Source organism: Mustela erminea, chromosome 13, assembly GCF_009829155.1.
Source record: "Mustela erminea isolate mMusErm1 chromosome 13, mMusErm1.Pri, whole genome shotgun sequence".
Lineage (NCBI taxonomy): Eukaryota > Metazoa > Chordata > Mammalia > Carnivora > Mustelidae > Mustela > Mustela erminea.
In genome coordinates, this window is record NC_045626.1 from 16,032,652 (window position 1) to 16,057,782 (window position 25,131).

At 46.5% G+C, this 25,131-nt stretch overlaps 1 protein-coding gene across 4 annotated transcripts in view; it reads left to right on the forward strand.

The window, feature by feature from the left end:
- The window catches only part of CCBE1 (collagen and calcium binding EGF domains 1), a 226,020-nt gene that overhangs the window by 93,138 nt on the left and 107,751 nt on the right, over window positions 1–25,131 (forward strand). The window lies entirely within an intron of this gene.

Sequence of the window (25,131 nt, forward strand, 5' to 3'; positions counted from 1 at the left end):
GAGCGTGAGAGCATGTACGCATAATTGGGAGAGGGGTAGAGATAGAAGGAGAAGCAGACTCCCCACTGAGCAGGCAACCTGACTTGGTGCGTGATTGATTCCAGGACCTGGAGATCGTGACCTGAGCCAAAGGCGGACACTGAACCAACCGAGCCATTCAGACGCCCCACCCGCATGTTTTCTTGTAGCACTTTTGTTTCGGTTCTTGCCTTACATCAAGATTCATTTAAAGTTGATTCTCTTGTGTGGATTGAAATCTGGATCTGATTTTTTCTGCAAACAGCTATCCAGTTGTCCTAGCACAATTTATTATTAAGTGCATCTTTATCCCAGTGATTTGAGATGCCTCATTTTTTTCCCCTGGCTCGAGTTTTTCTTTTTTATTGTTTTCTTAACTATTCTTACATGTTTGTCTTTCCATATAAACTTTAGTATCCTCTTGTCTAGCGCCATAAAAACCAAGAAGTTTGTTCATATTTTTATTGAAATTGGTAATTTTATTAGAATTTATAAATTAATTTAGGGAGAACTGACAGATTTATAATGTTGAGTCATCCTATGACTTCTTTATCTTCCAAGAGTGTTTAAAAATATTCTTTATCTAGGCTTTACTAATTTCTTGTTATGCTGATTCCCAAGTATTTTATCTCCTATGCTGCTAGGTCATGTGCCACCTTACTAAATTCTTTTACTGTGGAGATCTTTAAAATTGTTTTTTTTTTTTTTTTCTAAGTATACTACCCTATCATCTGCACATAGGGGTAGTTTTATTTATTTTCCAATTTTATGGCTAGATAAAGTGATGCTCATGTTTAATAGTGCAGGGAGCATCTGTATTTTGTTCTTGACTGTGGTGCAAATGTCTCTGATGTCACTCCATTTAGAAAGGTGAATAAGTTACATAAGGTGCTGATTTTAGGACTAAAGTTATAGATCCACAAATTACTATTTTCTTAGGCACGTGTGCATGTGTGTGCACACCTGTGTGTGTGTGTGTGTATGTGTGTTTAAAACAGAAATGGGTGTTGAATTTTATCAACTTTTTTTTAGTGCTATTGAACTAATTTTATGGTTTTTTCCTAGATCTGTTAATAAGATAGGTTTATTGATGCATTTTCTGCAATTTAATATGCGTTGCTTGAGTATATCCCAGTTGGGATTTCTTTGTTTTTTTTCTTTTTTTTTAATTTTTTTTTTTTAATTTATTTGACAGAGAGAGCACAAGTAGGCAGAAAGGCGGGAAGAGAGAAAGGGAGAAGCAGGCTCCCTGTTGAGCAGAGAGTCCAATATGGGGCTCCATCCCAGGACCCTGAGATCGTGACCCAAGCCGAAGGCAGAGGCCTCAACCCACTGAGCCACCCAGGTGCCCCCCAGTTGGGATTTCTTAAAAATAGTTGGTTGTGATCTATTATTTTTTTAATGAGATATTAGATTCTATTTGCTATTGTCTTTTGAATGTTATATCCATAGTCTTATGTGATGCTGTTTGTAATACTCTTTTTTGGTGCCATCAGTGATAGGCTATTTATCTAACTATTTATCTAACATTGGTCTTCAATGGTTTAGTAAAAAACCTCAGTAAAACTACTTTATGAGGGGGTAACTTTATTTCTTACACGAGATTGGTCCGTTTAAACTTTATCAGTAAGGTGGTCTGTATTGATAAACTGCTTTTTCTAGGCAATTAGACCTTTCATGTAGGTTTGTGAATTGACAATATAGGGAGTAGCTACTACCCCTAAGACTGAGATAAAGCCCATGGAAGAGAGCCCCTCTCCCTGTACCCAATCTCCAGGGCTCCTCTGTGGTGAGACCCAGACCTTAATGATATGGGCACTGCTGTGTATGGTGGCAGAAATTGCCAAGATCCTGTGCCAGTGGAACTTGCTGGCAATACTCCCTCTGAGATGCTGGCCCCTTCCTCTATCAGGAAGCACCATACCTTGAAAATCACTGCAAAACTACCCAAGGAGGTGGTGGGGAAGCCACTTGTGGAGACGTTCCTTGCCAGCAACACTCTGCTGCAAAGTCTCCTGAGATGTCAGGGAGGCATTTCTGAGGGGCCTCGCAGGTGGCCTTCCCTGAGCAGTTGCTTGAAGAGGAGCTGCAGGAAGCCAACGGATGCGGGGCACTGCTGATTGCCTAGCACCTCAGCCTGGTGCTGAGAAGCCGCCTGCGGCCATTGCTCCCCCATTGTGAGAGGCGCCATGTTCTGTGGGATCTTAGCAAGAGGTGCACATCGGAGCTGGGCAGAGGAGGACTTCTTGCTATCTGACAGAATAATTGCCTCCTCTTCACATGTTTCAAACTGGTTAGAAAGGGAATGTTTTCTTTGGTTCCAGTTACACGAGCAAGATGAGACAAAGCTAATCGGGAGTGCCAGAAGTCGGAAGAGTGGTTGCCTCTCAATGGGGGATTGTAACCTGGTAGGGGCATGAGGGAACCTTATTGATGGTGCTCGAAATCTTTACATCTTAATGTGAGTAGTAGTTACACAAGTTCTACCTGCGTAGAAAGTAATCAGGCTGGACATGTAGATGAATGCAAATTATAGAATTCACTATATATGGCACACCTCAGAAGTTAATCTTAGCTGTTCTTGGCCCTTTCAAAGTCTACGTAAATTTTAGGACCAATGTCAAATTCCACCAAAAAAAGCTATTAGGATTTCATTAAATCTGTAGATGAATTTGAGAACTGATGTCTTTATTAATCTTCTAGTTCTTTACTCTGAGTCTGTTTCCTTTGGCCTTCTTCAATGTATCTCAAAGTCTTGTATTTGTAGAATCCTTCAACTTTTTGCTAGTTACTTTTAATGTTATTAAAATGGTCTCTTTTTAAAATATTTTCATTGGTGATCTCTTTGTAAAGTAAAATTGGTTTCAATCATAAACAGGTATCCAGCAAACTTAATAAATTCCTATGCTAGAAATTTATCTGAAGGTTCTTTTGGATTTTGTTTTGTAATCCTATCAATGATTAATGCAAGTTTTGTTTCTTGAATCTTCACGTTTTATTTATAAATCTCACCTGGAAGAGAGCTACCTTGAGATGCTTCCTATAGACGGTATACTTGATAATACTTTTATATATTATGGAGTGAAAATTTGGGGCTTGTTACTGTAGCATATCCCATCCTGACTGAAACAATCACATTAGTAAAAGCAATTCTTTTCAATTCCTAGTTTGTTGAAAGGTTTTATCATACATGGGTGTTTGAATGTTAGCACATGCTTTTTTGGCGTCCACTATGATTATGATTTTTCTTCTTTATGTAGCAAACTATATTCATTCTTATTAGTGTTAAGACAAACTCCTCTTCCTGAAATACTCCCAAACTGGTTATAATGCATTATTTTGTATTTGTTGCTAGGTTAGGAATGCTAATATTTGTTTAGGATTTTTACATTGAGGTTCATGATTGAGATTAGCATCCTTTCTCATATCTTTTTTAAACTGGGTTTTAAGGTTTATAAAGTGAATTAGGAAGTACATCTTGTCTCTCAGAGCTTACAAAATTGGAATTATTCAGTCCATATTTGGTAGAATATGCCAGTTAAGCTGTTTTCAATTCTTTTTTCAAAATCACCAGTTTTTCTTTGATGAAATTTTTTTTTTTTTAAGATTTTAATGTTCATGTTTGCACTTGGCTTGGTCTCATACTCTCTTTTCTCCCTAATCTCCAGACTCACTGCATGTTTGCTATTCCTTCTTCTCTTTATTTTTTTTTAAGATTTTATTTATTTGAGGTTGGGGGGAGGGACACAAGCTTGGGGGAGGGGCAGAGGAAGAGGTAGACTCCCCGCAGAGCAGGAGCCTGATTTGGGGGGGGTGGACTCCATCCAGGACCCTTAAGATCATGACCTGAACCACCCAGGTGCCCTCCTTCTTCTCTTTAAAGGATATTTTTTGAAGTCCTTTTTAGGCCGCTTCCTTATTTCTCTTTCATCAGGTTTTTTCAGTGAGTTCTCCTATTTGTGAGTCTGCCACGTGTTTGTTACTGAGTTTCCTGCTCAGCACTCTACGTGTCCTATGAGCCCCCTCGTACGCTTCTGTGTGTCCCAGCCTGTCTGCTAAGGTTGCAGAGCAACAGAGGGGTCTCACACTGAAGTGTGGGGTTTGTCATTCACAGCGATCCTTCTGGATGCTGGGGAAACTTTTGGGTCTGGCAGGCTCGCTGTCATGTGGCTGAAGCGCTTTCCTCCTTGACCATCGGAGAGCATTATGTTTCTGAACGTGTCTAGGAGCCGGTGCAGAAGTATCTGAGGCCTAACAGCAGCCAGATCCTAACTCCACTACCCTCCCAGGGAACTTGGTTCTGGTTTGTCCCAAAATGTGCTCATGAGGGCTGTTTGACTGAATTTCCTAAATCCAGAGACCAGAGGGTTTCAACCACTCACCACTGCATTTTCTCTTACCAGACATGGAGATTTTCCTTATTGCTTTCGAGTGTGCCTGTGTAGGTTGGATTCCCCCACCGCCCAAGTATTTATGTGCTATCTAGCCTCCCTGCGTGTTTGAAATGAAAGGAACAATGTAATTCAGAGCCCCCTCCCTCTTACCAACAGTTATCACATGACTTTTCTTTTTAAACCTCCAGATTCTTTATTGGACTCAGAACGGATGAGAAACCTTTAAGAATTGAAGTGGGACATTGCCCCAAAGTTAAACGGAGCACTTCCTTTCCCCCATGAAATTAGTTCCTGTGTGCCACTTGTAGATAGAAAATGGCACATCGAATTTTAAGTCAAATTATTACTCAAAGGTCACTACTGAGAGACAGAATTTCTTCCATTTTAGTATCAGTTTTGAAGCAGATATTTTTAAGGCCTGAAGTTTGCTACTTTTACCTAAGATTTTATTTCACACTTAAAATCTCACACACTTCAAATCCAGTTTATTAAAGTTTTTATTTAAAATTAAAAATGTACACATGTAAAAACACAGCTACTTAGAAAGTAGTGGTTGAAGGGCAGGTGCACAGTTAAAGGATGGAATGAACCAGTACATGCTGCTCTCACTAAGCGGCTCCGTTCTGGAGCATTTCCTTGCCCACACGTGCGGCGCAGCTGTTGGTACGGACTGAGAAAAAAGGTGAGAGCCTGACGCACACAGCAAGGAGTGGAGATCAGGGGGCTGGGCATCTTCAGGGTCTGCAATTCTACCTCCGCATGGGCTTGTGAAAGTTTTAAAAAAAAGTCGTTTTGCTGATACTTAACAGTGTAAGATGTTTGCCACATTTCCACCTCTGAGAGGAGAAGCTAGTATTTGAGGCATCTGAGGCCAGCGCTGTGCAGGTCGTCATGGATTTGGCTCAGAGTTCGCTTATCCCCCAGGTCCTTCCTGAGCTGCTCTGATGTGTTTCCTCTGACCTTGGGGTTGGGGGTTTCATAGTAGCCTTGGTGTTGGGGGCTTGGTAGTGGCAAACCCAGCATGATCCTTGCTCTCAACGTGGTTGCTGTGGCTCCCTGCTTTTAGGAGGGTGAAGCCTCGGGGCAAATAATACCCAAATAATCCTGGAGGAAATGCGAAGTTGCTGCTGGGGGAAGTGCTAGGAAGGTGATTATGTGGTGGGGGTCAGCGTGTTGATGAGAAAGACCTGGGTCCCTTGGGAGAGGAGTAGACGTCCAAGAAGGCCTCCTGGAGGAGGTAACTTTTAGGAGACATGAAGGGTGAGTAAAAGCAGTCCGTGTTCGGGGGATAGCGTGTTGAAATGCCATGTGGCAAGAAGGAATGTGGCCCGCTGGAGAAGCTGGAAGAAGACCAGTGTGGCTCACATGCGGACCGCCAGGAAAGACACGGTCCACAGTGCGTCTTTGCGAGACAGGCTGAGGGCAGGACGCGTGTGTTATTTGGATTTTGTGCAGTGATGGGAAGCCACTACTGACCTCACGCAGGCGAGTGACCCAATTAAAGTTGTGTTTTGAGTGGGTTCTCTCGGGCTACACGCAAAAGGCCCAGAATTTGTTGAAAGTTCCAAAGGAGCACGACGCCAGTCACACACCCTTAGGACCAAAGGATGGCCCTTGTGTGGGAAGATCTCCAGTTTGACTCCATAGTCCAAAACCCACAAAGCACAGTGTGGGAGCAAAGCTTTTGGCTCTTGTCTCTAGGGAGAAACTTTTCCCCCAGCAATAAATCCTAAGGGAAAGCTGTCACATGGCTCTTGAGGAAAAGGACATTGGCTGTTTGGATAATGAAAAACCAAAGCAAAGAAGAGAGTGTGTCCTTGTTATCATGAGATTTCCATCTGGGGGCAGTTTTGCCCTCCCCGCCACAGGAGACAAGGTTTGATTACATATGGAAGAAAATCCAGAAATAGTAAACATTAAAATGGAGAGCTAGAAAGTTGCCTTGAAGTTCTGACAATGTTTTATTTTTTCACAAGAACTCAGCTGAACGTGCACATTTCCGTTTAGTGAAGATATTTAATTGGGAGAACTCACCCATGTGGAGGTGTTGAGGTGTTGCTGAGTTCTAACCCCATGTTAGAATTTAGTCTAAAAATGGTTTGTATAAACTTGACTTTTTTCCTTCATGAAAACACATAAGTACTTTACAGCTAGCAACTTTATTTTTTACCAGGTTGTAAAAGCATGTTCTTTTTCTTCCTGAGCCTAAAGAGAGTCCTGGGTCCAGGGCGAGGGTGTGAAGTCATTGGACTACAGTGCTGGTGGCCACGCTTGGTGGGCAAGGGCTGGTGGCACCCCGCCGAAGCCCAACATGTGCCCCCCCCAGCTTCGTACTCCAAGGTGCACAGGGGGCCGAGAGGAAGGGCATGACTTCCAAAGCCAAGAGTCCCTCTTGTCCCAAGCTCCCCTGAGTGCTTTCAGACACACTCAAGGTCTGTTTGCACATAGTACATTCAAATTCCAGCCTTTTCTCTTTTTTTCAAAGATTTTTTTAAATGTATCAGGTAGAGATTACAAGTAGGCAGAGAGGGAGGGGGAAGCAGGCTCCCTGCTGAGCAGAGAGCCCCATGCGGGCTCCATCCCAGGACCCTGAGATCATGACCTGAGCCAAAGGCAGAGGCTTAAACCACTGAGCCACCCAGGCGCCCCTAAATTCCAGCCTTTTCTTAACAAGTATTTGGCATTCAACATCATCTGGTCGTTAAAATAAGGCCAGTACCTGCTCAGCTGAATAAAGCCTCAGGCTTCGACAACATAACCTGGGTTCTAACACCTTGAGATCTTTAAAAAAAAAAAAAAAAAGAAGAAATCAGTGGAGCCTGCACTGTACTGGGTCACAATGCAGGTTCATTTCTTTACTGTTCTTCACGGGAATGAGTTCAGAAAAGTATAAGAAGGTGAAGGAGGAAGAGGTGGAGAAGGAAAGGCCTCATGGGGCAGCTGCTCTTGACTCAGACCTTAAAAAACCCGCAGGCTTCCTCCTGATGGGGATGCAGGCGCTGTCCCAGTGTGGGAACCGAGGCAGGCCGGGTGAGTGGTACCGTGGTTTTGTGATAGGCGGGGGAGCCCTGAACCTCAGAGGTGCCTTGAGGGTCAGATGGTAACCCCTGGTTTTTCTCACCCTTTCCTTGCATCTTTAGCCCACATGACAGGGAGGGTTATTCTTGACAATAAGACGAGGGCTGGAGACCCAGAACATCGGCTGGAACGGCTGATGGGGTGAAGATCCCTGAGTGTAGTGGCTCTCAGCTGTGTAGTGGGGACCTTCAGTGATATCTGGGGATCTTCCGGGTTGTCACAATGGAAGGTGGGTGCTGTCGGTGTCTTAATGGGTAGGGGCCAAAGATGCTGCTGAACGTCCTACAACGCCCAGGCCAACTCCCCTTCCTGCCCACCACCCTGATGCAAGAAGCTCACAGCCCCAATGTCAGCAGGACTGACACTGAGAATGCGCTTGTGGTGGGTGTCCTTGGAGGGACCGAAAAGTCCCCTTCTGTTCCTCTTTCCCTGAGGTTACCAAAAATGGTAGCAGCCTTGGTACGAGTCTGTGCCTAGGGAGGCAAGAGCGTGCTTTGTTCTGCAGTGAACCTGGGCAGTCCCAAGCCCAGGTCTCTTAGCCCTGGACACAACTCTTACTCCCGGTCTCCAGGGTCTGTCACTCTGGGGCTTTCCTTTTCAAAGCTGGACATTGAAGAGGCAGGAGTAGATGTGCCACGAACGTTTTCTGCAAGAACTAGGAAGCCTGTTGGGCGAGTTTACATTTCTCCTGTCAATGTGTATTCGGCTTGGCTTCTCCTCAGTGTTCAACACCGCATGAAAAGTTGTCGCTTCAGTTTCAGACGTGTTGGCAACCGCAGTTCAAGTTAGAGGAAATAAGTAAAACTCACCAAGGGAAACAGTGCACAGCCCTGGTGCCTCTGCTCACCCACCCTCAGGCAGCTTTGAATGAGAAGCACGTTAAGGGGAATTAAAATCACGGGGGTGCAGCTGGCTAAGTGTCTGACTTCAGCTCAGGTCATGCTCTCAGGGTCATGAGATCGAGCCCTCTGCCCCCCCTCCCCCACCGCCACACTCAGCAGGGGGTCTGCTGGACGTTCTGTCTTCCTCTCCTTGTTCCCCGCAGGGTGTGCATACTCTCTCTCAAATAAATAAATCTTTAAAAAATTAAAAAATTTTAAAAAAGAAAAAAAAACACAAGCCCCGAGTGTAGCCAACACACAGTGACCTCTTCCAGTGTTCTCGGGTCCCTGAGTAGTGCCTAGCATTGAGGGCTGTCCCTCTGATGGGAAAAGGCAGGCTGTTCCCCTTTGGCTGAGTCACTGCCATGGTTAGGACTCCATGGCCTAATGCCCCAGGTAAGAAGGTTGAACTGAATTATGTCCGCAGTTGCCTTCACCCTAAGACTCTCTGTAGCAGACCGACGACGGGCTTCACCCTCTCAGGCTCTCAGCAGGGGTGGCTTTCCTTGTTTTCTCTAGGAAAGAAATTCCACTTAAATCAAATGTGACTTGTTCTCCTTGAATTACAGAAAAGAGAGGAACTTCAGGAAGATTTTCTTACCAGATCCCAGAGGCAGCTTTCTCTGGCGTGTCCAGCAGGCCAGGCGCTCTAGTGGAGACAGACCATGAAGGCAGACGCGGGTAGCTCAGCGTACCTAAGGCCTGTTCTGCCCTGACAGGGGCAAGTCAGGTCCGCCTGGGCTGGAACAATCACTGAAATCCCGGAGGACTGACTAACCCAGCTGCTGCTCGGGGCCAGCCCTGAGAGCTCTCCCTGAGGGGGCTACTCAAACGCTTGCTTCTCTTGGCCCTGCCACACTCCATGTGGGGAGTCTCGAAGGTCCTCTGGACTACTGCTCAGAGTTACAGTGACACAAACCTCAGAGTCACTGTGCCCGCTGTAGGCAGTGTTGTGACGTGGAGTCCGTTAACACTGTCTTCTGCTGGAACCGGACCGTGGTTTTCCGCCTCTGCTGAACAGCAGGTGAGGAGCTTTGGAAGCACCCAGGGCCCAGCATTGCAGTCAGCCTCTCACAGTGTGGGACCCAGGAATCTGCTGCTTTTTAAAAAAATTAAAAAATTTTAAACTAAATTTTATCTTGTCAGAGAGAGAGAGTGGCAGGCTTAAAGGAGAAGCAGGCTCCCTCTGAGCAAAGATCCTGATGAAGGGATTTGATCCTAGAACCCTGGGATCAGGACCTGAGCCGAAAGCAGATGCTTAACTGATTGAGTCACCCAGCCGTCCTCAGGCCTCTTTCCTCTCTTTCTCCCTTCCTTCCTTTTCTCCTATCTCTTCACTCCTTCCTTTCTTCCTTCCTTCTCTCCTTTCTCTTTTTCCTTCCTTCCTTCCTTCCGATCCCATGGGATTCAGGTGTGCGGGCCAGATTGAGGGAACAGCTCTTGGGAAGGGGGGATTGGGTGTGTGGTCTCTGTCCTGAGTGCGCATCTCTGAAGCCGTCGCCTGTTGCTTTTTCCTCGTCCCGCTATAGTTCCTCTTGCTTTTCCAGTGAAGTTTCACAATTCAAGAAGCCAGTAACAAGCCAATGCACGGCTATACCAGTCATCAGAATGGATTCAGAAGTTGTCAAAAAAGATGAATCGCCTGTCAGACTTCCCTCCCCCCCCCCAAGGGGATTCTTACACTTTGGGAGCAATTGGATAGAAATTCTCTCCTGTTCTGTCTGAGCACCCAGGGACTAGGCTTCAGTCAGTGAGGCAAAGTGACAGACCCCTGCGTTGGTCCTATCTTCTATTTAAACTATGTCAGCCCTATAGAGGGGTCTTTTCCTGTGTGACCAATTCGCTTTGCTCAAATAAATCACATTGATTTTTTTTTTCTTTACATCTGTTTAAAATTAACTTGATACAATTCTACCACAACTCCTTTGCGGGTTTTCCCAATAAGACACACATATGTGTGTGGGCATAGGCTGCATTCTGTGTAACTTATGTGCTGCTTTATTCGTAGATACCTATAGAGTTCTGAAAAATCCACAAATCCTGTTAACAATTCTTTCTGTGCGGCAAATGAATTTGAGCCTGTCTTCATCAAGCGCGATCTGAGACGTGTCGGGTCATACTTTCTGATGACTTGGGTTCAGAACTTGGGGAACCGCAGAAGTGGTGTCAATCAGGGACCGCTTAAGCGGGTCCCTGGTGTCTTTCCAGGGGGCTTTCTTTTATTAAATTAATCTTCAAGCCTCCACTGCGCTGCCAGACTTGGCTTTTGTTGGAAAACCAGCTCCAGCTGGAGCTGTTGCCTGGAGACTTAAAGCAGCCGCAGAGAGCCCCTGCCCCTCGTGACCCCGTCACCCCCCTCCCTCCCTAAGTGTGCCTTTGCCCAAGTGCACAGTCCATGCTGCTGCCTTTCTCTCTCTCGCTCCGCCACCCCTTTCCCATTCATGTCCAGATCCAGGGAGGCCATATCCTCTCAGGCACACCCGCTTCTGCACAAACACGGGTTCGTATGAAGACACTTCAGAGGAGAAACTGGGGAATTGGATTTTTTGTAAAACGTGGACCAGCTGGTCTTGACACTTAGCAGCAGGGTTTCTCTTGGTGCTGTGCCAAAGGCACATCGGTGACTGGCCTGAAGTTCAGGGAGCGTGAAGGGATTAGGGAGAGGTGTAGTCAGAAGAAAGACCTCCTTCAGGTAAGCAAACCCCATCCATAGACCCGCGTGGCAACCTCGCCTCACAAGATGGCGGACAGATCTCTGGAGAAGATGCGCTGTGGGCGAGACGTGTGTGAATCCTCCGTCCTTCTGAGGTGCCCGTTCGTCTGACTGGAGCAGAAATGCCGTGGTAGGAGCTGTAGGTGGGGGGCCGAGCCGCCGGGAAATGGCGGAGTCCAAACTGGGGCCTGGCTCTACTCACAGCTCATCACTGCAGGGGGGAGGGCAGGGGGGCATGGCAGAAGCTGTTTAATCCCACATTGAATCAGAAACAAAATAAAAGCAGAAAGAAGTGGCTTTTAGTCTCCGGCCTCTGTTCCCTGACAGCCTTGCTACGTTTGTTTCTTGGCTTAATTATAAATACTGAGGTTTTTGACAAGTGTTAGACATCTTTCCGTTTAAAACAACACTGACGTTTGTAATGAAAACTCACTAACAAAAACATTTACTGACTAATCTTTCCCTGGAAGTTTTAAGTGTTATATGGAGCCCATGTAGTATGGGGGCGGGGGGAGGGGGGCGGGAAAGCTCCTTTAAAAGCAACTGTGTGAGTGGTAGAGCCGTTTTGGAAGACAGTTTGACATTTTCTTATAAAGTTAAACACACATTCATCATTTGACTGAGCAGCTCCACTGCTGAAGATTTAAATCGAAGTGAGATGAAAACCTACGCTCACACAAAAATGTGCGTGCAAATATTTATAGTGGCTTTTAAGGGTAAACTTCAAAAACTGGAAACGAGCCAGATTCCTTTCCTCTGAGGGATGCAGGCAGCCATGGTGCATCCCTACCTTGGAACACTTGACAACGAATGGGCATGAACTGCTCATGAGAAGGGGAATGGATTTCAAATGCATCCATCCATCAGCACAAATGCTAAGTGGAAAAAGCCAAAAACAAAAAGGCTGTGACCTCCTCTGTGATTTCTTTTTTCTGTGACATTCTTGCAGAGGAAGAGTAACGAGGACAGAGAACAAGTCAGTGGTTGCTTAGGGCTAGAGGGGAAGGGGCTAACTAAAGGGGCACTGGGGTCAGGATTTGAGGGGGTTGGAACTGTTCTGTATCCTGATCACAGAAGGCAATTATTGACAATACGTATACCAAATCTTGCAGCACTGCACACTTAAAAAGTGAATTTTATGTATGTGATTCATGCATTAATATATATTTTTTAAAAGGTGGGGGGAGATGAAATCAGCTCTGTAAGATGGGGGTGGATCCTACCCATTATCGCCCACCACCAGAACTGTGGTGGCCAAAGTGGATGGAGTCCAGTGTCCTTTTTTTTTTTTTCTTTTTAAAGATTTTGTTTATTTGACAGAGCAAGAACAAGAACACAAGGAGGGGGAGTGGGAGAGGGAGGAGCAGGGAGCCCAATGCGGGGCTCAATTCCAGGACCCTGGGACTGTGACCTGAGCCAAAGGGAGACGCTTAAAAACTGAGCCACCCAGGTGCCCTGGTCCAGTCTCCTTTTAACTTAGGACTCTGTGGATGACTGGCAAAGCCACAGTTCATCTGGACTGAAGGCACATGAATGAAATGAGAACTATGCCATTAGGGGTGACCTGTACAAAACTCTACCAGTGTTGTCTGATCTCCGTCCCCATTCTCTCCACTTTCAAGGTCTACCTTTTGTTCACATTGATCATATTGTGCCCGTCTGTATCAGATATTCATTCCTAGTTTCAAAACCCAATTGTAATTTGAATATTCTCAGTCTCTCAGACGTCACATTTATGAAAATGTACACTCGTTACCCTATAGGTTTGTTGTCACAAGTGAATTTGGTAAGAGACTGGCTGCTGGCTTTACGAATAACCCGGGCAGTGTGTGTATGCTCTGTGTCTGTTGTGTTCTGTGTCTCTTGGCTTGTAATTTGTACAGTTGCCTCTTTGTGGATTGGAGTGGATCTGTTTGCTCAAGCTGCCACAACCAGGTCCCACAAATGGGATGGCCCATAAGAGAAATTTGTTTCTCAGTTTTCTAGCTAGAAGCCTGAGCTGAAGGTATCAGCAGGATTGTGTTTTCCGAAGGAAGTGAGGAGAATCTGTTCCACACCTCTCCCGTACCTGCTGGAGGCTCACAGCTGGTCATCGGTGTTCCGTAGCTCCTGCTGCGTCACCTCAATCTCAGCTTCCTTGTCACATGGGGTTCTCCCGGGGTGTGCATCTGTGTCCAAATTTTCTCTCTTTATATAACAGCAGTATATTGGGTTAGGGGCTCACCTTCCTTCAGTATGACCCCATGTTACCTAATCATATCTCTGACGACCCTGTTTCTAAGGTCACATTTGGAGGTACTAGGAGTTAGGACTTCAACATATGAATTGGCCTGGGGGGTAGAGGGGACATCGCTCTTCAACCTGTAACAGTGTATCAACTGCTTTTTTCCACCGGGGAGAGAGACATCTACCTGGAGGTAAAAGTCTCTCCTCACCCCGAATTTGCCGAATACGTGGATGCCACAAGACCTGTGTACCACGGCTAAACACCTTGCCGGGCTGCAGTCAGAGAGAGACGATCTGTGTAAATTTATTTCTTGAAAGCTACATCAAGAAGCAGGCTTTCGATTTAACCTTTTTTCCAAAATAGAGCCTAGAGCGTTAAAGGTACATTTTCATGGAATTGATGTGTGGAGCTCAAGCTTCAGTTTCAGGTTATCCATTGCCTTCAACTCAAGTTCTGGAAATATTCAAGCAAACGGAGTCTGCCCAAATCCCCGCACTGTCAACTCTCAAAGGTAAAACCTGGCTTCCGTCTCAAAAACACCGAAATGCCATCCAGCTTCATCAGATCACAGGGGCGGCATTGGTGCGAAACAGCAGGGATTAAACAGGAGGTCATTCAGAAGTTATCTGGCACCTGTGTAGCCTTTTAAAGGCAGCAGCTATTCCTGTCGTGCTTGGCCCAGATAGAGCACAGGCCTCTGGAGGGGTGGGGAAGTAGTACTTAACACCTGTTACATAGAGACTTTTTTTTTTTAAGTGTAGTTGACACATGATGTTACATTAGTTTCAGGTGCACAACATGGCAATTCAAAAACTGTACATCAGGCTTTTGAAATTTCAGGCATTCTCTATCCTCAAGAGGCTCACAATGGATTGGGGAAGCTAAGCACGACACTGGCTTGAAATTATACAGTAAACGAAATAACGAAGTGTAGGCAAAGTTCTCTGGGACTTCAGATGCTTTATGGTGCTTACTGCAACTTGTAATAACCCAGTACAGCAAGAATTTCATCTTCTGCCTAGAAAGTTGGGACACTTAGGTTTAAAATTAACTCTTAATAGTTTTTTTTTCCTCTATTGTGACCAAATTATGTCCACTAAGATGAGAACAGGAGAACGGTAAAAATATTGTGGAAACTGTGCATCAAAAGTTAGGGTGTAAGGGCTGTGGTAGAGTTCACCAGATAAACAGAACCAATAGGGTCTCTATCTAGAGAAATATTGATTTCAAGTGATTGACTCATGTAGTCGTGGGACCAGAGAGTCTACAATCTGTAGGACCGGCCAGAGGGCTGGAGATATGAGTAAGAGCTGCTGTAGTGATCTTGAGTCCAATGGTGGAAAGCTCGGGAAGATTTCATGTCTGGAGGCAGCATCCTCCTTCCCGTACCCTATGTCTTGCTCTTGAGGTCTTCAAATGATTGTAGGAGGCCAACCCACATTATGGAGGCTAACCTGCTTTCTTCAAAGTCTCCTGATTCCAATGTTCATACCATCTAAAAAATAACTTTACGGTAACATCTGGACGAGTGTTTGGCCAAACAGCTAGTCAGCAGAGTCTAAGTGGACACATAAAATGAACCATCTCAAGGGCACGCCTCTGCATTGTCTTCACGGTCTTTAAGACCTTGCATCCTGCGGAAGCACAGACTTGTGATGGGGCTATAGTTCGTCCTCTTGAGTGTTGGGATTTAGTGGGATTCAGCTTCTGCTTCCTGCCATCGAAAGGCTGTCTCAAGAACTCTGGCTCACCCTGCTTATCTGTATTTGCTCAAGTTTGAAAGTAAATGAAGTTAATCTGGCCAAGCGTGCCCAAGCAATGTAAATTATCTTGACTGATTTACATATTTTGACATTCCACATAAAGGAGGGTATTTTTTAAACAATGTATTATAAAATCATGGTAGAGAATGTTAAGAGAAAGAAAAAAAAATGTGATATAGTCGTTTTTCTCCTTGAAGTATTTCATTTGGAAACCTTGTCAAAACAATCCGTGACAAAGTTTGGGCAGTGCCATTTCATGTGGGTTTAATTATGTTAAAAAAAAAAGCCAACCGCCCCCCACCCCACACACCCATATGATACTATTTTAACATCTCAAAAAATCGATCTGTAATAACAGGAAATCCAGGACCTCTTTTATTTAGTCTCCTTGTAACAACAATTGGTTCCAGCTATGCAGGGCAAAAGAAAAAAAACAAAATTTGTGACAGCTACAATAATACTGGCTTGGCTAGATTAAACTCAATAGCAAGCTGATCAGGGAATTGATTTGATGCCACAAGACATTTTTTGAAAAACAAACTCACTGTTACGGGCTGCATGGTTTATTTCTTCTTACGCTCAGTAACTATGAAAATGCCAGTGCGTCTGAAGATGGTGCCAAGTGATCTGTCCTTTGCATTTTGTTTTCTTCCCCCAGATTCCCCCCTGCCAAAACTAACACCACAAAGACCCATTTCGGTGTCAACGTTAGATCATTCTGAAGAGTACGCAGGTGCCACTGTACTAGACTAGACTCTCCAGCAGCCTTGGGAGGAAGCTCCGTCCAGGGTCTGGGCAACACTGGAAACTGGCTTAGATGGCTGGGCCCCCAACACGAGTTTGTTTCAGTAGGTCTGCGGAGGGGTCTGAGAAATGTGATTCCCAGGTCAAGGCCATCACTCTTTGAGAATCACTCTTCAATATGTCAGAGATAACAGATTAAATTAATCATGTTAGAAGATGCAGGTATTTCTACCTATTGTCTGTGTTATCCATTTATTACTGTCTATTCATTTATTTCAGCTTTTAGTGCGACTACTGTATGAATTTAAAAAACCAGCACCAGAGACCCTGCAATCAATTTAAAAAAAAAAAACAAACCACACACGAGTCATGTAATAATGCCGCAAAGCAATATACGATGCACCACATGCCTCAGCCTTTCCTCCTGCTCTTAGGAAGTCAACCACCAAAAGGAAATAATCTTGGCTTGCTCCACTGTGGAGCAAAAAAAGAAAAACAAGTTTAACTTCGGGGGGTTGATGACTATTGTTATGATCAGAAAGGGTAGGGTGCATTTCTGACTGAAGTTCATACATTCCAACCCAATGGCCAACTTACCCTTCCGATGGAGCATGAAATTGAAGCAATATGGCCCCCAGCTGAAGGCCCCACTTCGTGGGATCTGGGCCCATGGCCCTGCCGGGGACCACATGAATGACAGAGGCTCTGATGCCTTGTTTTCATCCTGGTTGGTGGGCAGCCGATGGGGCACCCAGCGCTCTCAGAGCTTGTGTGCAGGGATTCTGCTCTGATTCCTCTGCCCAGCAGTAGTTCTGCCCTTTGTCCTTTCTGGAAGCCTCACACACAGAGCACTTTGAACATCGCTGTTGATGAGCTGCCCTGGGCCCCTGGGAGGTCCTGGCTCCCTAACACGTCCCTGAAGGCGATTTTCCTTTCATTTTCTGTGAGGTCATTGCCCTGACCACGTCACACAGCACTCTTCTTCCTTGACTGTAATCTTCGGGTCCCTGCCTAGAAGCTCTTCTCGCTCATCTGGGGCGAAAGTCCTATCCAAGAGAATATATGCAAAGTCTTTGCAGAAGCCAGAAATGTTACAACCAGCAGACCTGGGACCAGGGGCCTCTTAAACGCCACTGTGCTTTCCTGATCAAAAACTCATGATGACCTGTTTTAAGGTTTGGCTTAGAAGCCTGACTTTCTGATGCCCTCCCTACCCAGTATGCCATCTGTTTCAGATAGCAGCTCTGCTTGGCCTCGTATAACACTTTGTCCCTCCTTTGTGGGGGCTCATGTCCCCCAGCACATTCTGTGGATTCTCTCCCTTAGGTTCGGGCCTGACTGTGGTGATGGTCAGTAGCCCATGGCTTGCTACTTAATTTCTCTGTGGGAATTTCTTAATTTCTCGAGATGCTCCCTGGCTTTTGGAAGACTAGCTTCTGGTCATTTCAGGTTAGCTGTCTTCTCCTTCATTCTCATGGTCAACGAAGAAGTTGGAAGGCTTTCATTGCTAGAGACTCTTTTGAAACGCTTCTGAGAAGTAATTAGTCTGATCTTTGTGGGAGACCAGCTAGGAAAAAGAGGAGCTCAAAAGACTGCTCACAGACCCTCTGTGCTAGTTCCTTTCAGGAAGTCTTTTGGGGGACAAGTAAGCTGTTTCCAGTAACATGTGTGTTGAAAAACACCCCCCCCAAACACACACACCTCTCTGGCTGTCCTGCTCCACTTGCACGGACTGGTAGTAATCCATCATTGGACAGAGTCGAGGAGGAATTTTGGATCAAATCTCTTTTTATATAGCAACTGAATAGCTGTGAGCAGACAGCACTTCGACAGCAGAACAGAATTGAACATTATTCTGCTGAAAATCTTGGCCTTTCGTTCCTGCTAGACAATTTGAGAAGTCAGGATTGGGAGGTGTTCTGTGGGCTAATTGTGTAACCCCCACCCAGACACACACACACAATTCATATGTTCAAGCCCCAACCCCCATTGTGCCTATATTGGAAAAAGACCTCTGTGGGGATAGCTAAGGTTACATGAAGTCATAAAGGTGAAATTCTGATCAATAGGATTAGTGTCTTTGCAGGAAGAGACCCCAGAGAGCTCCACTGTGTGTGCTCGCTCTCTGTACCCAGGGGACAAAGAAAAGCCTTGTGAGGACATGGAAGGCTGCCGTCTGCAACCCAAGGACAGAGTCCTCACCGGACACCAACCCAGCTTCCAGAAAAAAGAAAAAAAAAAAAAAATCTGTTGTTCAAGCCACCCAGCCTGTGGAATGTTGTTATGGCTGCCTGAGTTGATTAATACAGGAAAGTTCAAGTTTGGAAAGTGCTGGAAGGACCCCTGGAGAGATTCACTTTTGCCCCCAAGAAGGATTTTCTTCTCTGTGGTTCTCTTTCTGTGTGAATACAAATTTCAGAAATGAGAAAAAGAGCCACAACAGCAGTATTTGAAGAGTCTGTGAATAAACAGACAACATTAAAAGTTCAAAACAAGTTAAAAATTTTTGAAAACCATGCAATTTAAAAATAGCAGCAGGAAAGGGACTTCTTGGATCCATTCTCTGGTGTGTGAAATAGGAGTCTGCTGCTGAAACCCAGCGTGGGGTCCACTTTAAAGCTGAGCATTATTGACAATGACTTTCTATCCATGTCAGAACAGTTTTGTTGTTGTACGAAGTCACGTTGTGGGTCAGTCCTGGATACAGTTCAGACCATTCTAGTGGTGCACAGGCCATCAGCGCTGGAAAATACACCAAGAAGGGGCCTCAGTTTCCAGCAGAGGCTCTGGGTACCCACAGAATCACTATAGTATCACAGGATCCACTCAGCAGGTTACAACGGCCTGAAGGTCAAGTCAAGGACAAGACATCATCTCAATTTGCGTCCCCACCACCGCCTCCTGGGTTTCCCATGAACTAACTGAAGAGTCATGTCCTCCAAGATTCCACGAGCAAGGAATTTCTCACAAAGTCATAAAGGACAGAAAATGGGTCTGTCTTCCAGCAAAACCAGAACCATAGAACAGGGAGAGAATCTTTGCATTACAGACAGCGAGGGGGCCCTTTGCAACGTGATCAGTGGTGATGTGGTAGGTCTAGGAAGCTTGTCTGAAACAGGAAAAAAAAAATCCACTTAGTTTATCTTAATTGCTCATTTCACCCTGACTTTCATCTTTATTCTTAATGTCTTACGAGACTTTAGAGGGGTTTGTTGTTGTTTTTGTTGTTGTTTTGGTAGCTAGACATTCCAGGAAGCGGTCCTCATTTTTTTTTCTTGGAGGGGAAAAACAACAACAACAACAACAGTGGGGAGTGGTCCTAAGAGGCAAGCACTAACCAGTGGCGTTTCTTCATAAGGGAATTTAGGGATTTTATTAATAATAATTTATTTATTAATAATAATTTATTAAGATGAGCAGCACCAGCAAACAGGATCTTTGGCAGGGCACAGAAGACCAGAAAGTTCCTTTCCCAGCATGGGTGCCTCTTTCCTCCTTTGTTATGAGGTTTTCCAATCAACATCTGGAGAGCCTGTACTGATGATGGGATTTAACTGGCTGCAGAAAGGGACGCTTGTTTAATGCTGGTACTTTCGTCCTTTTAGGTTAATTTTTTATGCCTTTTTGGAAATACTGCAAAAATTGAAGCAGACAGGTTTAATTGGGGAATACTGGTGAATGACGCGTGTGAGCTTTAAGCAGACATGTCCAACATGAAAGGGTTGCCCCATCCACCCACCCCAGAAGTCTGCTCTCAAAATGGTCCTAAGGGTCAAGTGAATAATGTTGATAATGGAAACAGGTATGTTGTGAGTTGTCCTGGAAGAGGTGTTGGCGCTCCCAGGTGCTGGGTGGGAAGACTGGTTGTATGCGTGGCTTTACTGCTCCTGCAGCTCCTTGTCACGTGTCCCGAGCATTTTGCTCTCAGCGTCCTCGGCTTGGGTGTGAGCTGTCAGGGCGTCCAGCAGAGCCTCCTGCGGCCTGAGAGTTATGCCTGTGGGTGTGCGCAGTTTGGGGGTTGGGACTTCGGAGTCCCTGGTGCCTCGACGACTGATGGGGCCAGGGGAGCTGTGGACAAGAGTCCTGGAGTAGCTGCTTGAAAATCTCCGCCCTCTACTATTTCATAAGTTGGGTTTTGCATTCAACTTGGGGAAGCAACAAGTTTATTTGTGCTGTTGAACAAATCCCGTGCTCCCAGGATCCCTATGCCGCAGGGTGTGGGTTTGTGTCCCCGGATGGGCAGGGCTGGCTTCACGGCTGCATGTCCTCTGCGCACGCACAGGACCCCGATCTCGGAAGCGCCCCGTGTGTAGTCCAATGCTCTGCTGTCACCGCCGTGAGAAGGACCCTGCATTCTCAGCTTGCACTGGGTCTGGTAGACAGTGGAGCTGGCCTGCCTCCAGTGTCAGCCTGACCCGGACTTCAGGCCCCGAAGTCTGCCTGCTGTCACCTGGTTCAGGTCGGAAGCACACAGTGCGCACTGAAGGCTGTGTTCCAGCCTCCCCTTAACACAGCCCGTGACCATCCTTCTCGGCTGTTCTCTGTGCAGGCTGGCTCTTGTGCCCCCAACCCTCAGCCTGCAACATTGGCTGGGATCCTGTTGGAGCAAAGCAGACAGATTTTCTGGAAATCTGACCTACCTCCTACCTAATTCCGACCTCTGACCCCCTCTTGCCTACTCCCTTCCTCGTCCAACCACCCCCGCCACGCCCCCCCCAGGTTGACAGGCAGAGTCAGCCAAGGAAGGCCACCGCCTCAGCCCGCTAGACCCCTGCCGCTCCCCTGGTGGATCTCCCTAGCCCCCCACCTGGCTCCCTTTTTTCTGTGGAGGCCTGGCAGCCAGCCCAGTCAGGAACACAGGGAGCAAAGCAAAGTTTTTGTTCTGTTTCAGTGGTTATGCTGGATCATTGGAACCATCATGGTTGCTGGTTTTAGCTGCGATTCGTGTGAGGGACAGTGAAACTGTTGAAGTCCCCTTGTCATCTGCCTTTTAATCGCTCCTAGGTCTCATCTTTGCTTCCTACTTTCAGCACCACGGACCTAGCCCAGGTGCTGATGGCTTCGTTCTTGGGTTCTTGAAGGCAAAGCCTTTCTGATGGCGCCTGGTTTCTCCTCTCCGTGAGCCCCAAATGGCCCCATGTACATTGCCCTTCATTCCAACTATGGGATTGGAATGTGCTAGCTGTGTAGGAAGCATGTTTCAGGCAGGTTCCAAAGATGTCCTGGTGTGTAGTCGTGACACCGTTGGTAAAATGCAAGACAGCTAGTGATAGGTACCCTACGAAGGCTACAGAGGTAATGCTGGAAGCATTGTCCTCTATAATGAGAAAACCAGGAACGAGCCAGCTATATGGCAATGTGTAGATGTGGTTCCATAAACCATGATCTGTCCATGCAATGAATACATGCAACCATTTCAAACAGTAGAGGAGTGTGTACCATGTCAGAAAATGTGTACTAAAAAGGAAAGGAACCCGGAAGAGTGTTAGCACTATAGGACCTCGTTTCTGTGTCCATGAATTACCTCCACCAGTCTCTGCATTGGAAAGTCGGGAAAATCAAGTGAATCATGGTCCCTAATGGGAAGGAGTGAAGAGAATTTAACTTCTTCCATTATGCGTTTCTATCGGGTTTGAATTTTAAATAAATTTGTACTGTATTTGTAATTTAAAAATGAAATGTTTTCAGGGTGTCTGGGTGGCTCAGGGGGTTAAAGCCTCTGCCTTCGGCTCAGGTCATGATCCCAGGGTCCTGGGATGGAGCCCCGCATCGGGCTCTCTGCTCAGCAGGGAGCCTGCTTCCCTCTCTCTCTGCCTGCTTCTCTGCCTACTTGTGATCTCTGTCAAATAAATAAATAAAATCTTAAAAAAAAAAAATGAAACGTTTTCAAAAGGTGGATGTTCAAAGGATTCAGAGTAAATGAGGACAGGACCTGCTGATTGTTATAAACATTGTCTCCCTGTGCGGCTCCTCAGGTCAGAATGCTCTGAAGGGGCCATCCACCCGCGTCCGTTTTGCCCGCTCTTGATGTTGGCACGCCCCTGCTTACCCTGCCTTCCGGAACTCTCCAGCCAGCCAGCATGGCTTCTTCCCTCCAGAAGCGAATTCCTTCTTCACTGACTCGAAACTATTCATCACATGCCTGGTCCCCAGGGAGAGCTTCCTTCTCTACACAGAGCACCCCCTGATTTGGGTCATGGTCATGAACAATCTTGTAGCCTCGTGGAACTCTACACATATTTTACCAGCCCCTAAATTTTGAATCCTTTTTTTGAAAACAAGACCGAAATGCAAATTCCGTGCATCTCGTAAACATTCAGTAGAGACTTACCAGCTGAACGGAAGCCCGGGGAGCTTAGCTTCCGACCGTCTGTCCAACGGTCCGCTCACTTACCCCAGAAAGGGCCTCACTGAGCCCCAGTGCTGCTCACGCCTCTGTACCCTTTGAGCTAGGCCGAGGAGGTCCAAGCCAAAACCCAATAGGAGTATTATTTCCTAGCTCATAGGGGAAAAAAGAAGGTAAAGCAGAATTTTCTCAATTTTGTGTATTTCCTATGTAGTTCTTCAAAACCCTTGATATTTGCTACCAGTTGTTTGCTTGTGAGCGCTGGCCGCTCACTGAATGACTGCACAAGTGGCAGACAAGTATTACGGCAAGAAGTAGAAACAGCTGATCACATTTTAGCAGACTGGTTGTCCCCTTCCTCCCGCCCTCCCTCTGTCTCTCCATCTCTCCCTCTCTGCTGTTGGCCTCTGTGGCTCTGGCCACACTCCCCTCCACCACCCGGGCCTAATCATGGACACAGATGCCCCAGAGTATAAAAATAGGTGAATACTCCCAGAAACATGTCAGCAATTTTTGTTTGATGCTTAAGTAATCCATAAAACTTGGTGCATGTGGAAGACCTCCTCCCTTGAACACTGTCGCTCGGGGAAGCAGAAACAACACAGCCCAGACCAGACTGAAACGTCTGGGAAGGCTTGGCTGCAGGCTCAGTGACGGCACAAAGAACGGTAGGCAGAGACGGGTGACCTCTCAGGGTAAGGCGCTTGGAACAGAGGCAGCTGGGTTCTTTGCGGCGCCAGGGGCCACAGCTGGCGTGGCCAGGGGCTGAGAGATGACACGAGAGTACACGGTCTGGGTGCGGACACCACACCTGGGCTCTGGTCAGCGCCCGTCCGGCTGTAGGAAAGTGCCCTCCAGGTAGCTCCAACGAGAAAGCAGTTTTACTGTAAAGGTCAGGGGGCTCTCTTAGGAAGGAGGTGCAGCAAGTGTGCCGGGTCCCTTGGAAAGGGGCAAGTCTTCAGGCCCACAGTGTCTCTCTGGGGCCACAGGGTCTTGTCCCTGCTTCTCTCTGTATCTGGTTGATTCTCTTGCCTGTCTGCAAATGCATGAATTTTTGCCCGTGGTGGGTAAAGGCTTCTCTCCTCTCCTGTTCTATCATATTTACATCTCTGAAAAGGGAGATTTGGATTGGCTCCTGGTTTAGCCATGGATTCGTTTCCTACAGGGCAGGAATTCATAATCTTCCTTCAGTAATTACATGCATAATATATACAGACTCTGTAAAAAGTTTTAACCATTGCGCTGTAAGTCACTTAGGATGTGGAACACGGATGCACCCGAGTCAGCAAACACAGAGCCGCCTTCCACTCTCCCTTGGGAAAATTTTGAGGGTTTTTCTTCCCGACACCTTCTCATCTTGGACATGGAATGGTCATGAAAAGGGTATGGTCATAAGAACAAACCTTCAGATACATGTCCATATACCGTTTAGTAAAGATACGTGCCTGAGGGTGTTAGAGAAGCAGGGGTGTTGAACTGTGCACCCTTGTCGGCGCTGGTTAGTCTCTGTAAATCTGTCACTTCTCTGTCTGGGGCTAAACTTGAAGTCTGGGGGGCTGGCATCGCAAGGAAAGTTGGGAATGAAATGGAGTCGAGGATGAGCTAGAATCTGTCTCCTGCTGCCTCGAGGCCTCCGGCTAGCACGATGTGGGCAAAGCTGCAGGAGAAGCTGGTCCAGGACACACACAGGTGGAAGGAGGCGGGGTGCCCGGCTGCTGGTCCGCCACCTGTGACAGCACCTGATGCCCTCCGATGACCTTGGGAGCACGCAAAGCATCGTTGTGGCTGCACTTCACCTTCTAAAAGGTGCCCTGTTGCTGGGGACCAAGTTCATATAAAACCGTGCAGGGCCAGGCATTCTGAGAAACGCAGTCCCAGCTCAGCTCAGCCAATGCAGCGTGAGTGAATGCGCAGAGTCTGAAAATGTGTAAATATCCCCATAAACAATACAAACAATTTTATCTTTGTTTTAATCTAGCCATAAAACGGACTTATGTGGAATACCTTTTTCCTTGAATACTACTAGTTCAGTGAAATAAACAAAGAGCAGGAAGAAAAGAAAAATCTCAGTGTGGGTTGAAGTTACTATGATGATGTATTTATTGATCAAATAATTTCAGAAGTGATTCTATCTTTCTGCTAAAATATGGCTGGCTCTCTGAGCAGAGAGGAGCCTTTTAATTAAATTCCAACTCACAAGGTCACTGTCATGGCTCTGTCTTCAGCTGCCTTTAATGTTGCATAAACCTTTGTCTTCTGCAGCTGGGTCACATTCAATAAGTAATTACAGCGCATCTGATTAAGGTCACTCCCGGGGCTCCCATTAATCATCTCCAGGAAGGAATGCTGGGGAGGCGATGTTACCGCAGGTCGCTGTCTCCTGTCCTGCTGCTCTGAGGACTCCTCGTGCTCTGCGCTCCATCACGTCCTCCACATGAATCGTGCCTGGAAGACAGGACCCAGCTGGGCCCCGAATGCTCCTGGGACTCGTCCACAGCTGGGATTTGGCCCTGCCGAGATCTCAGGGGCTCTGAGGACAAGATGCCGTGACTTATCGGGTGCATTTCCCGAAGCAGCCCCCCACCGACGCTGTAGCGGATGGGACCACTGAGATGTCATTCAAGGCGGTCACCAAACAGGACACAGGATATTAGGGGAGGAGGGGAAGAGGTCCTGAGGCTGAATAGTCTCCCGGGGAGCTTGCATAGCTGAGACCTGGGTACCCTTATTCTGAGCAAACCCTGAAAATGGTGAGAGTCTGACTATTCTGATATGTGTAGGATGTGTCTTCCATCCTCAAGGCTGCAGGCAGCAAAGTTTCCCCGAGGCACTCTCTGCGACACCGGCCCCCAAACTCCAGAGCTGTGATTTCCCTGCCCAAGAGAGGACTTCCTTCACTTAGAACAGATGGAGTTGGTCTGTTTCTTCAGGAAGCGCGAGCTGTGACTGTAACACTGACTTCCCTTC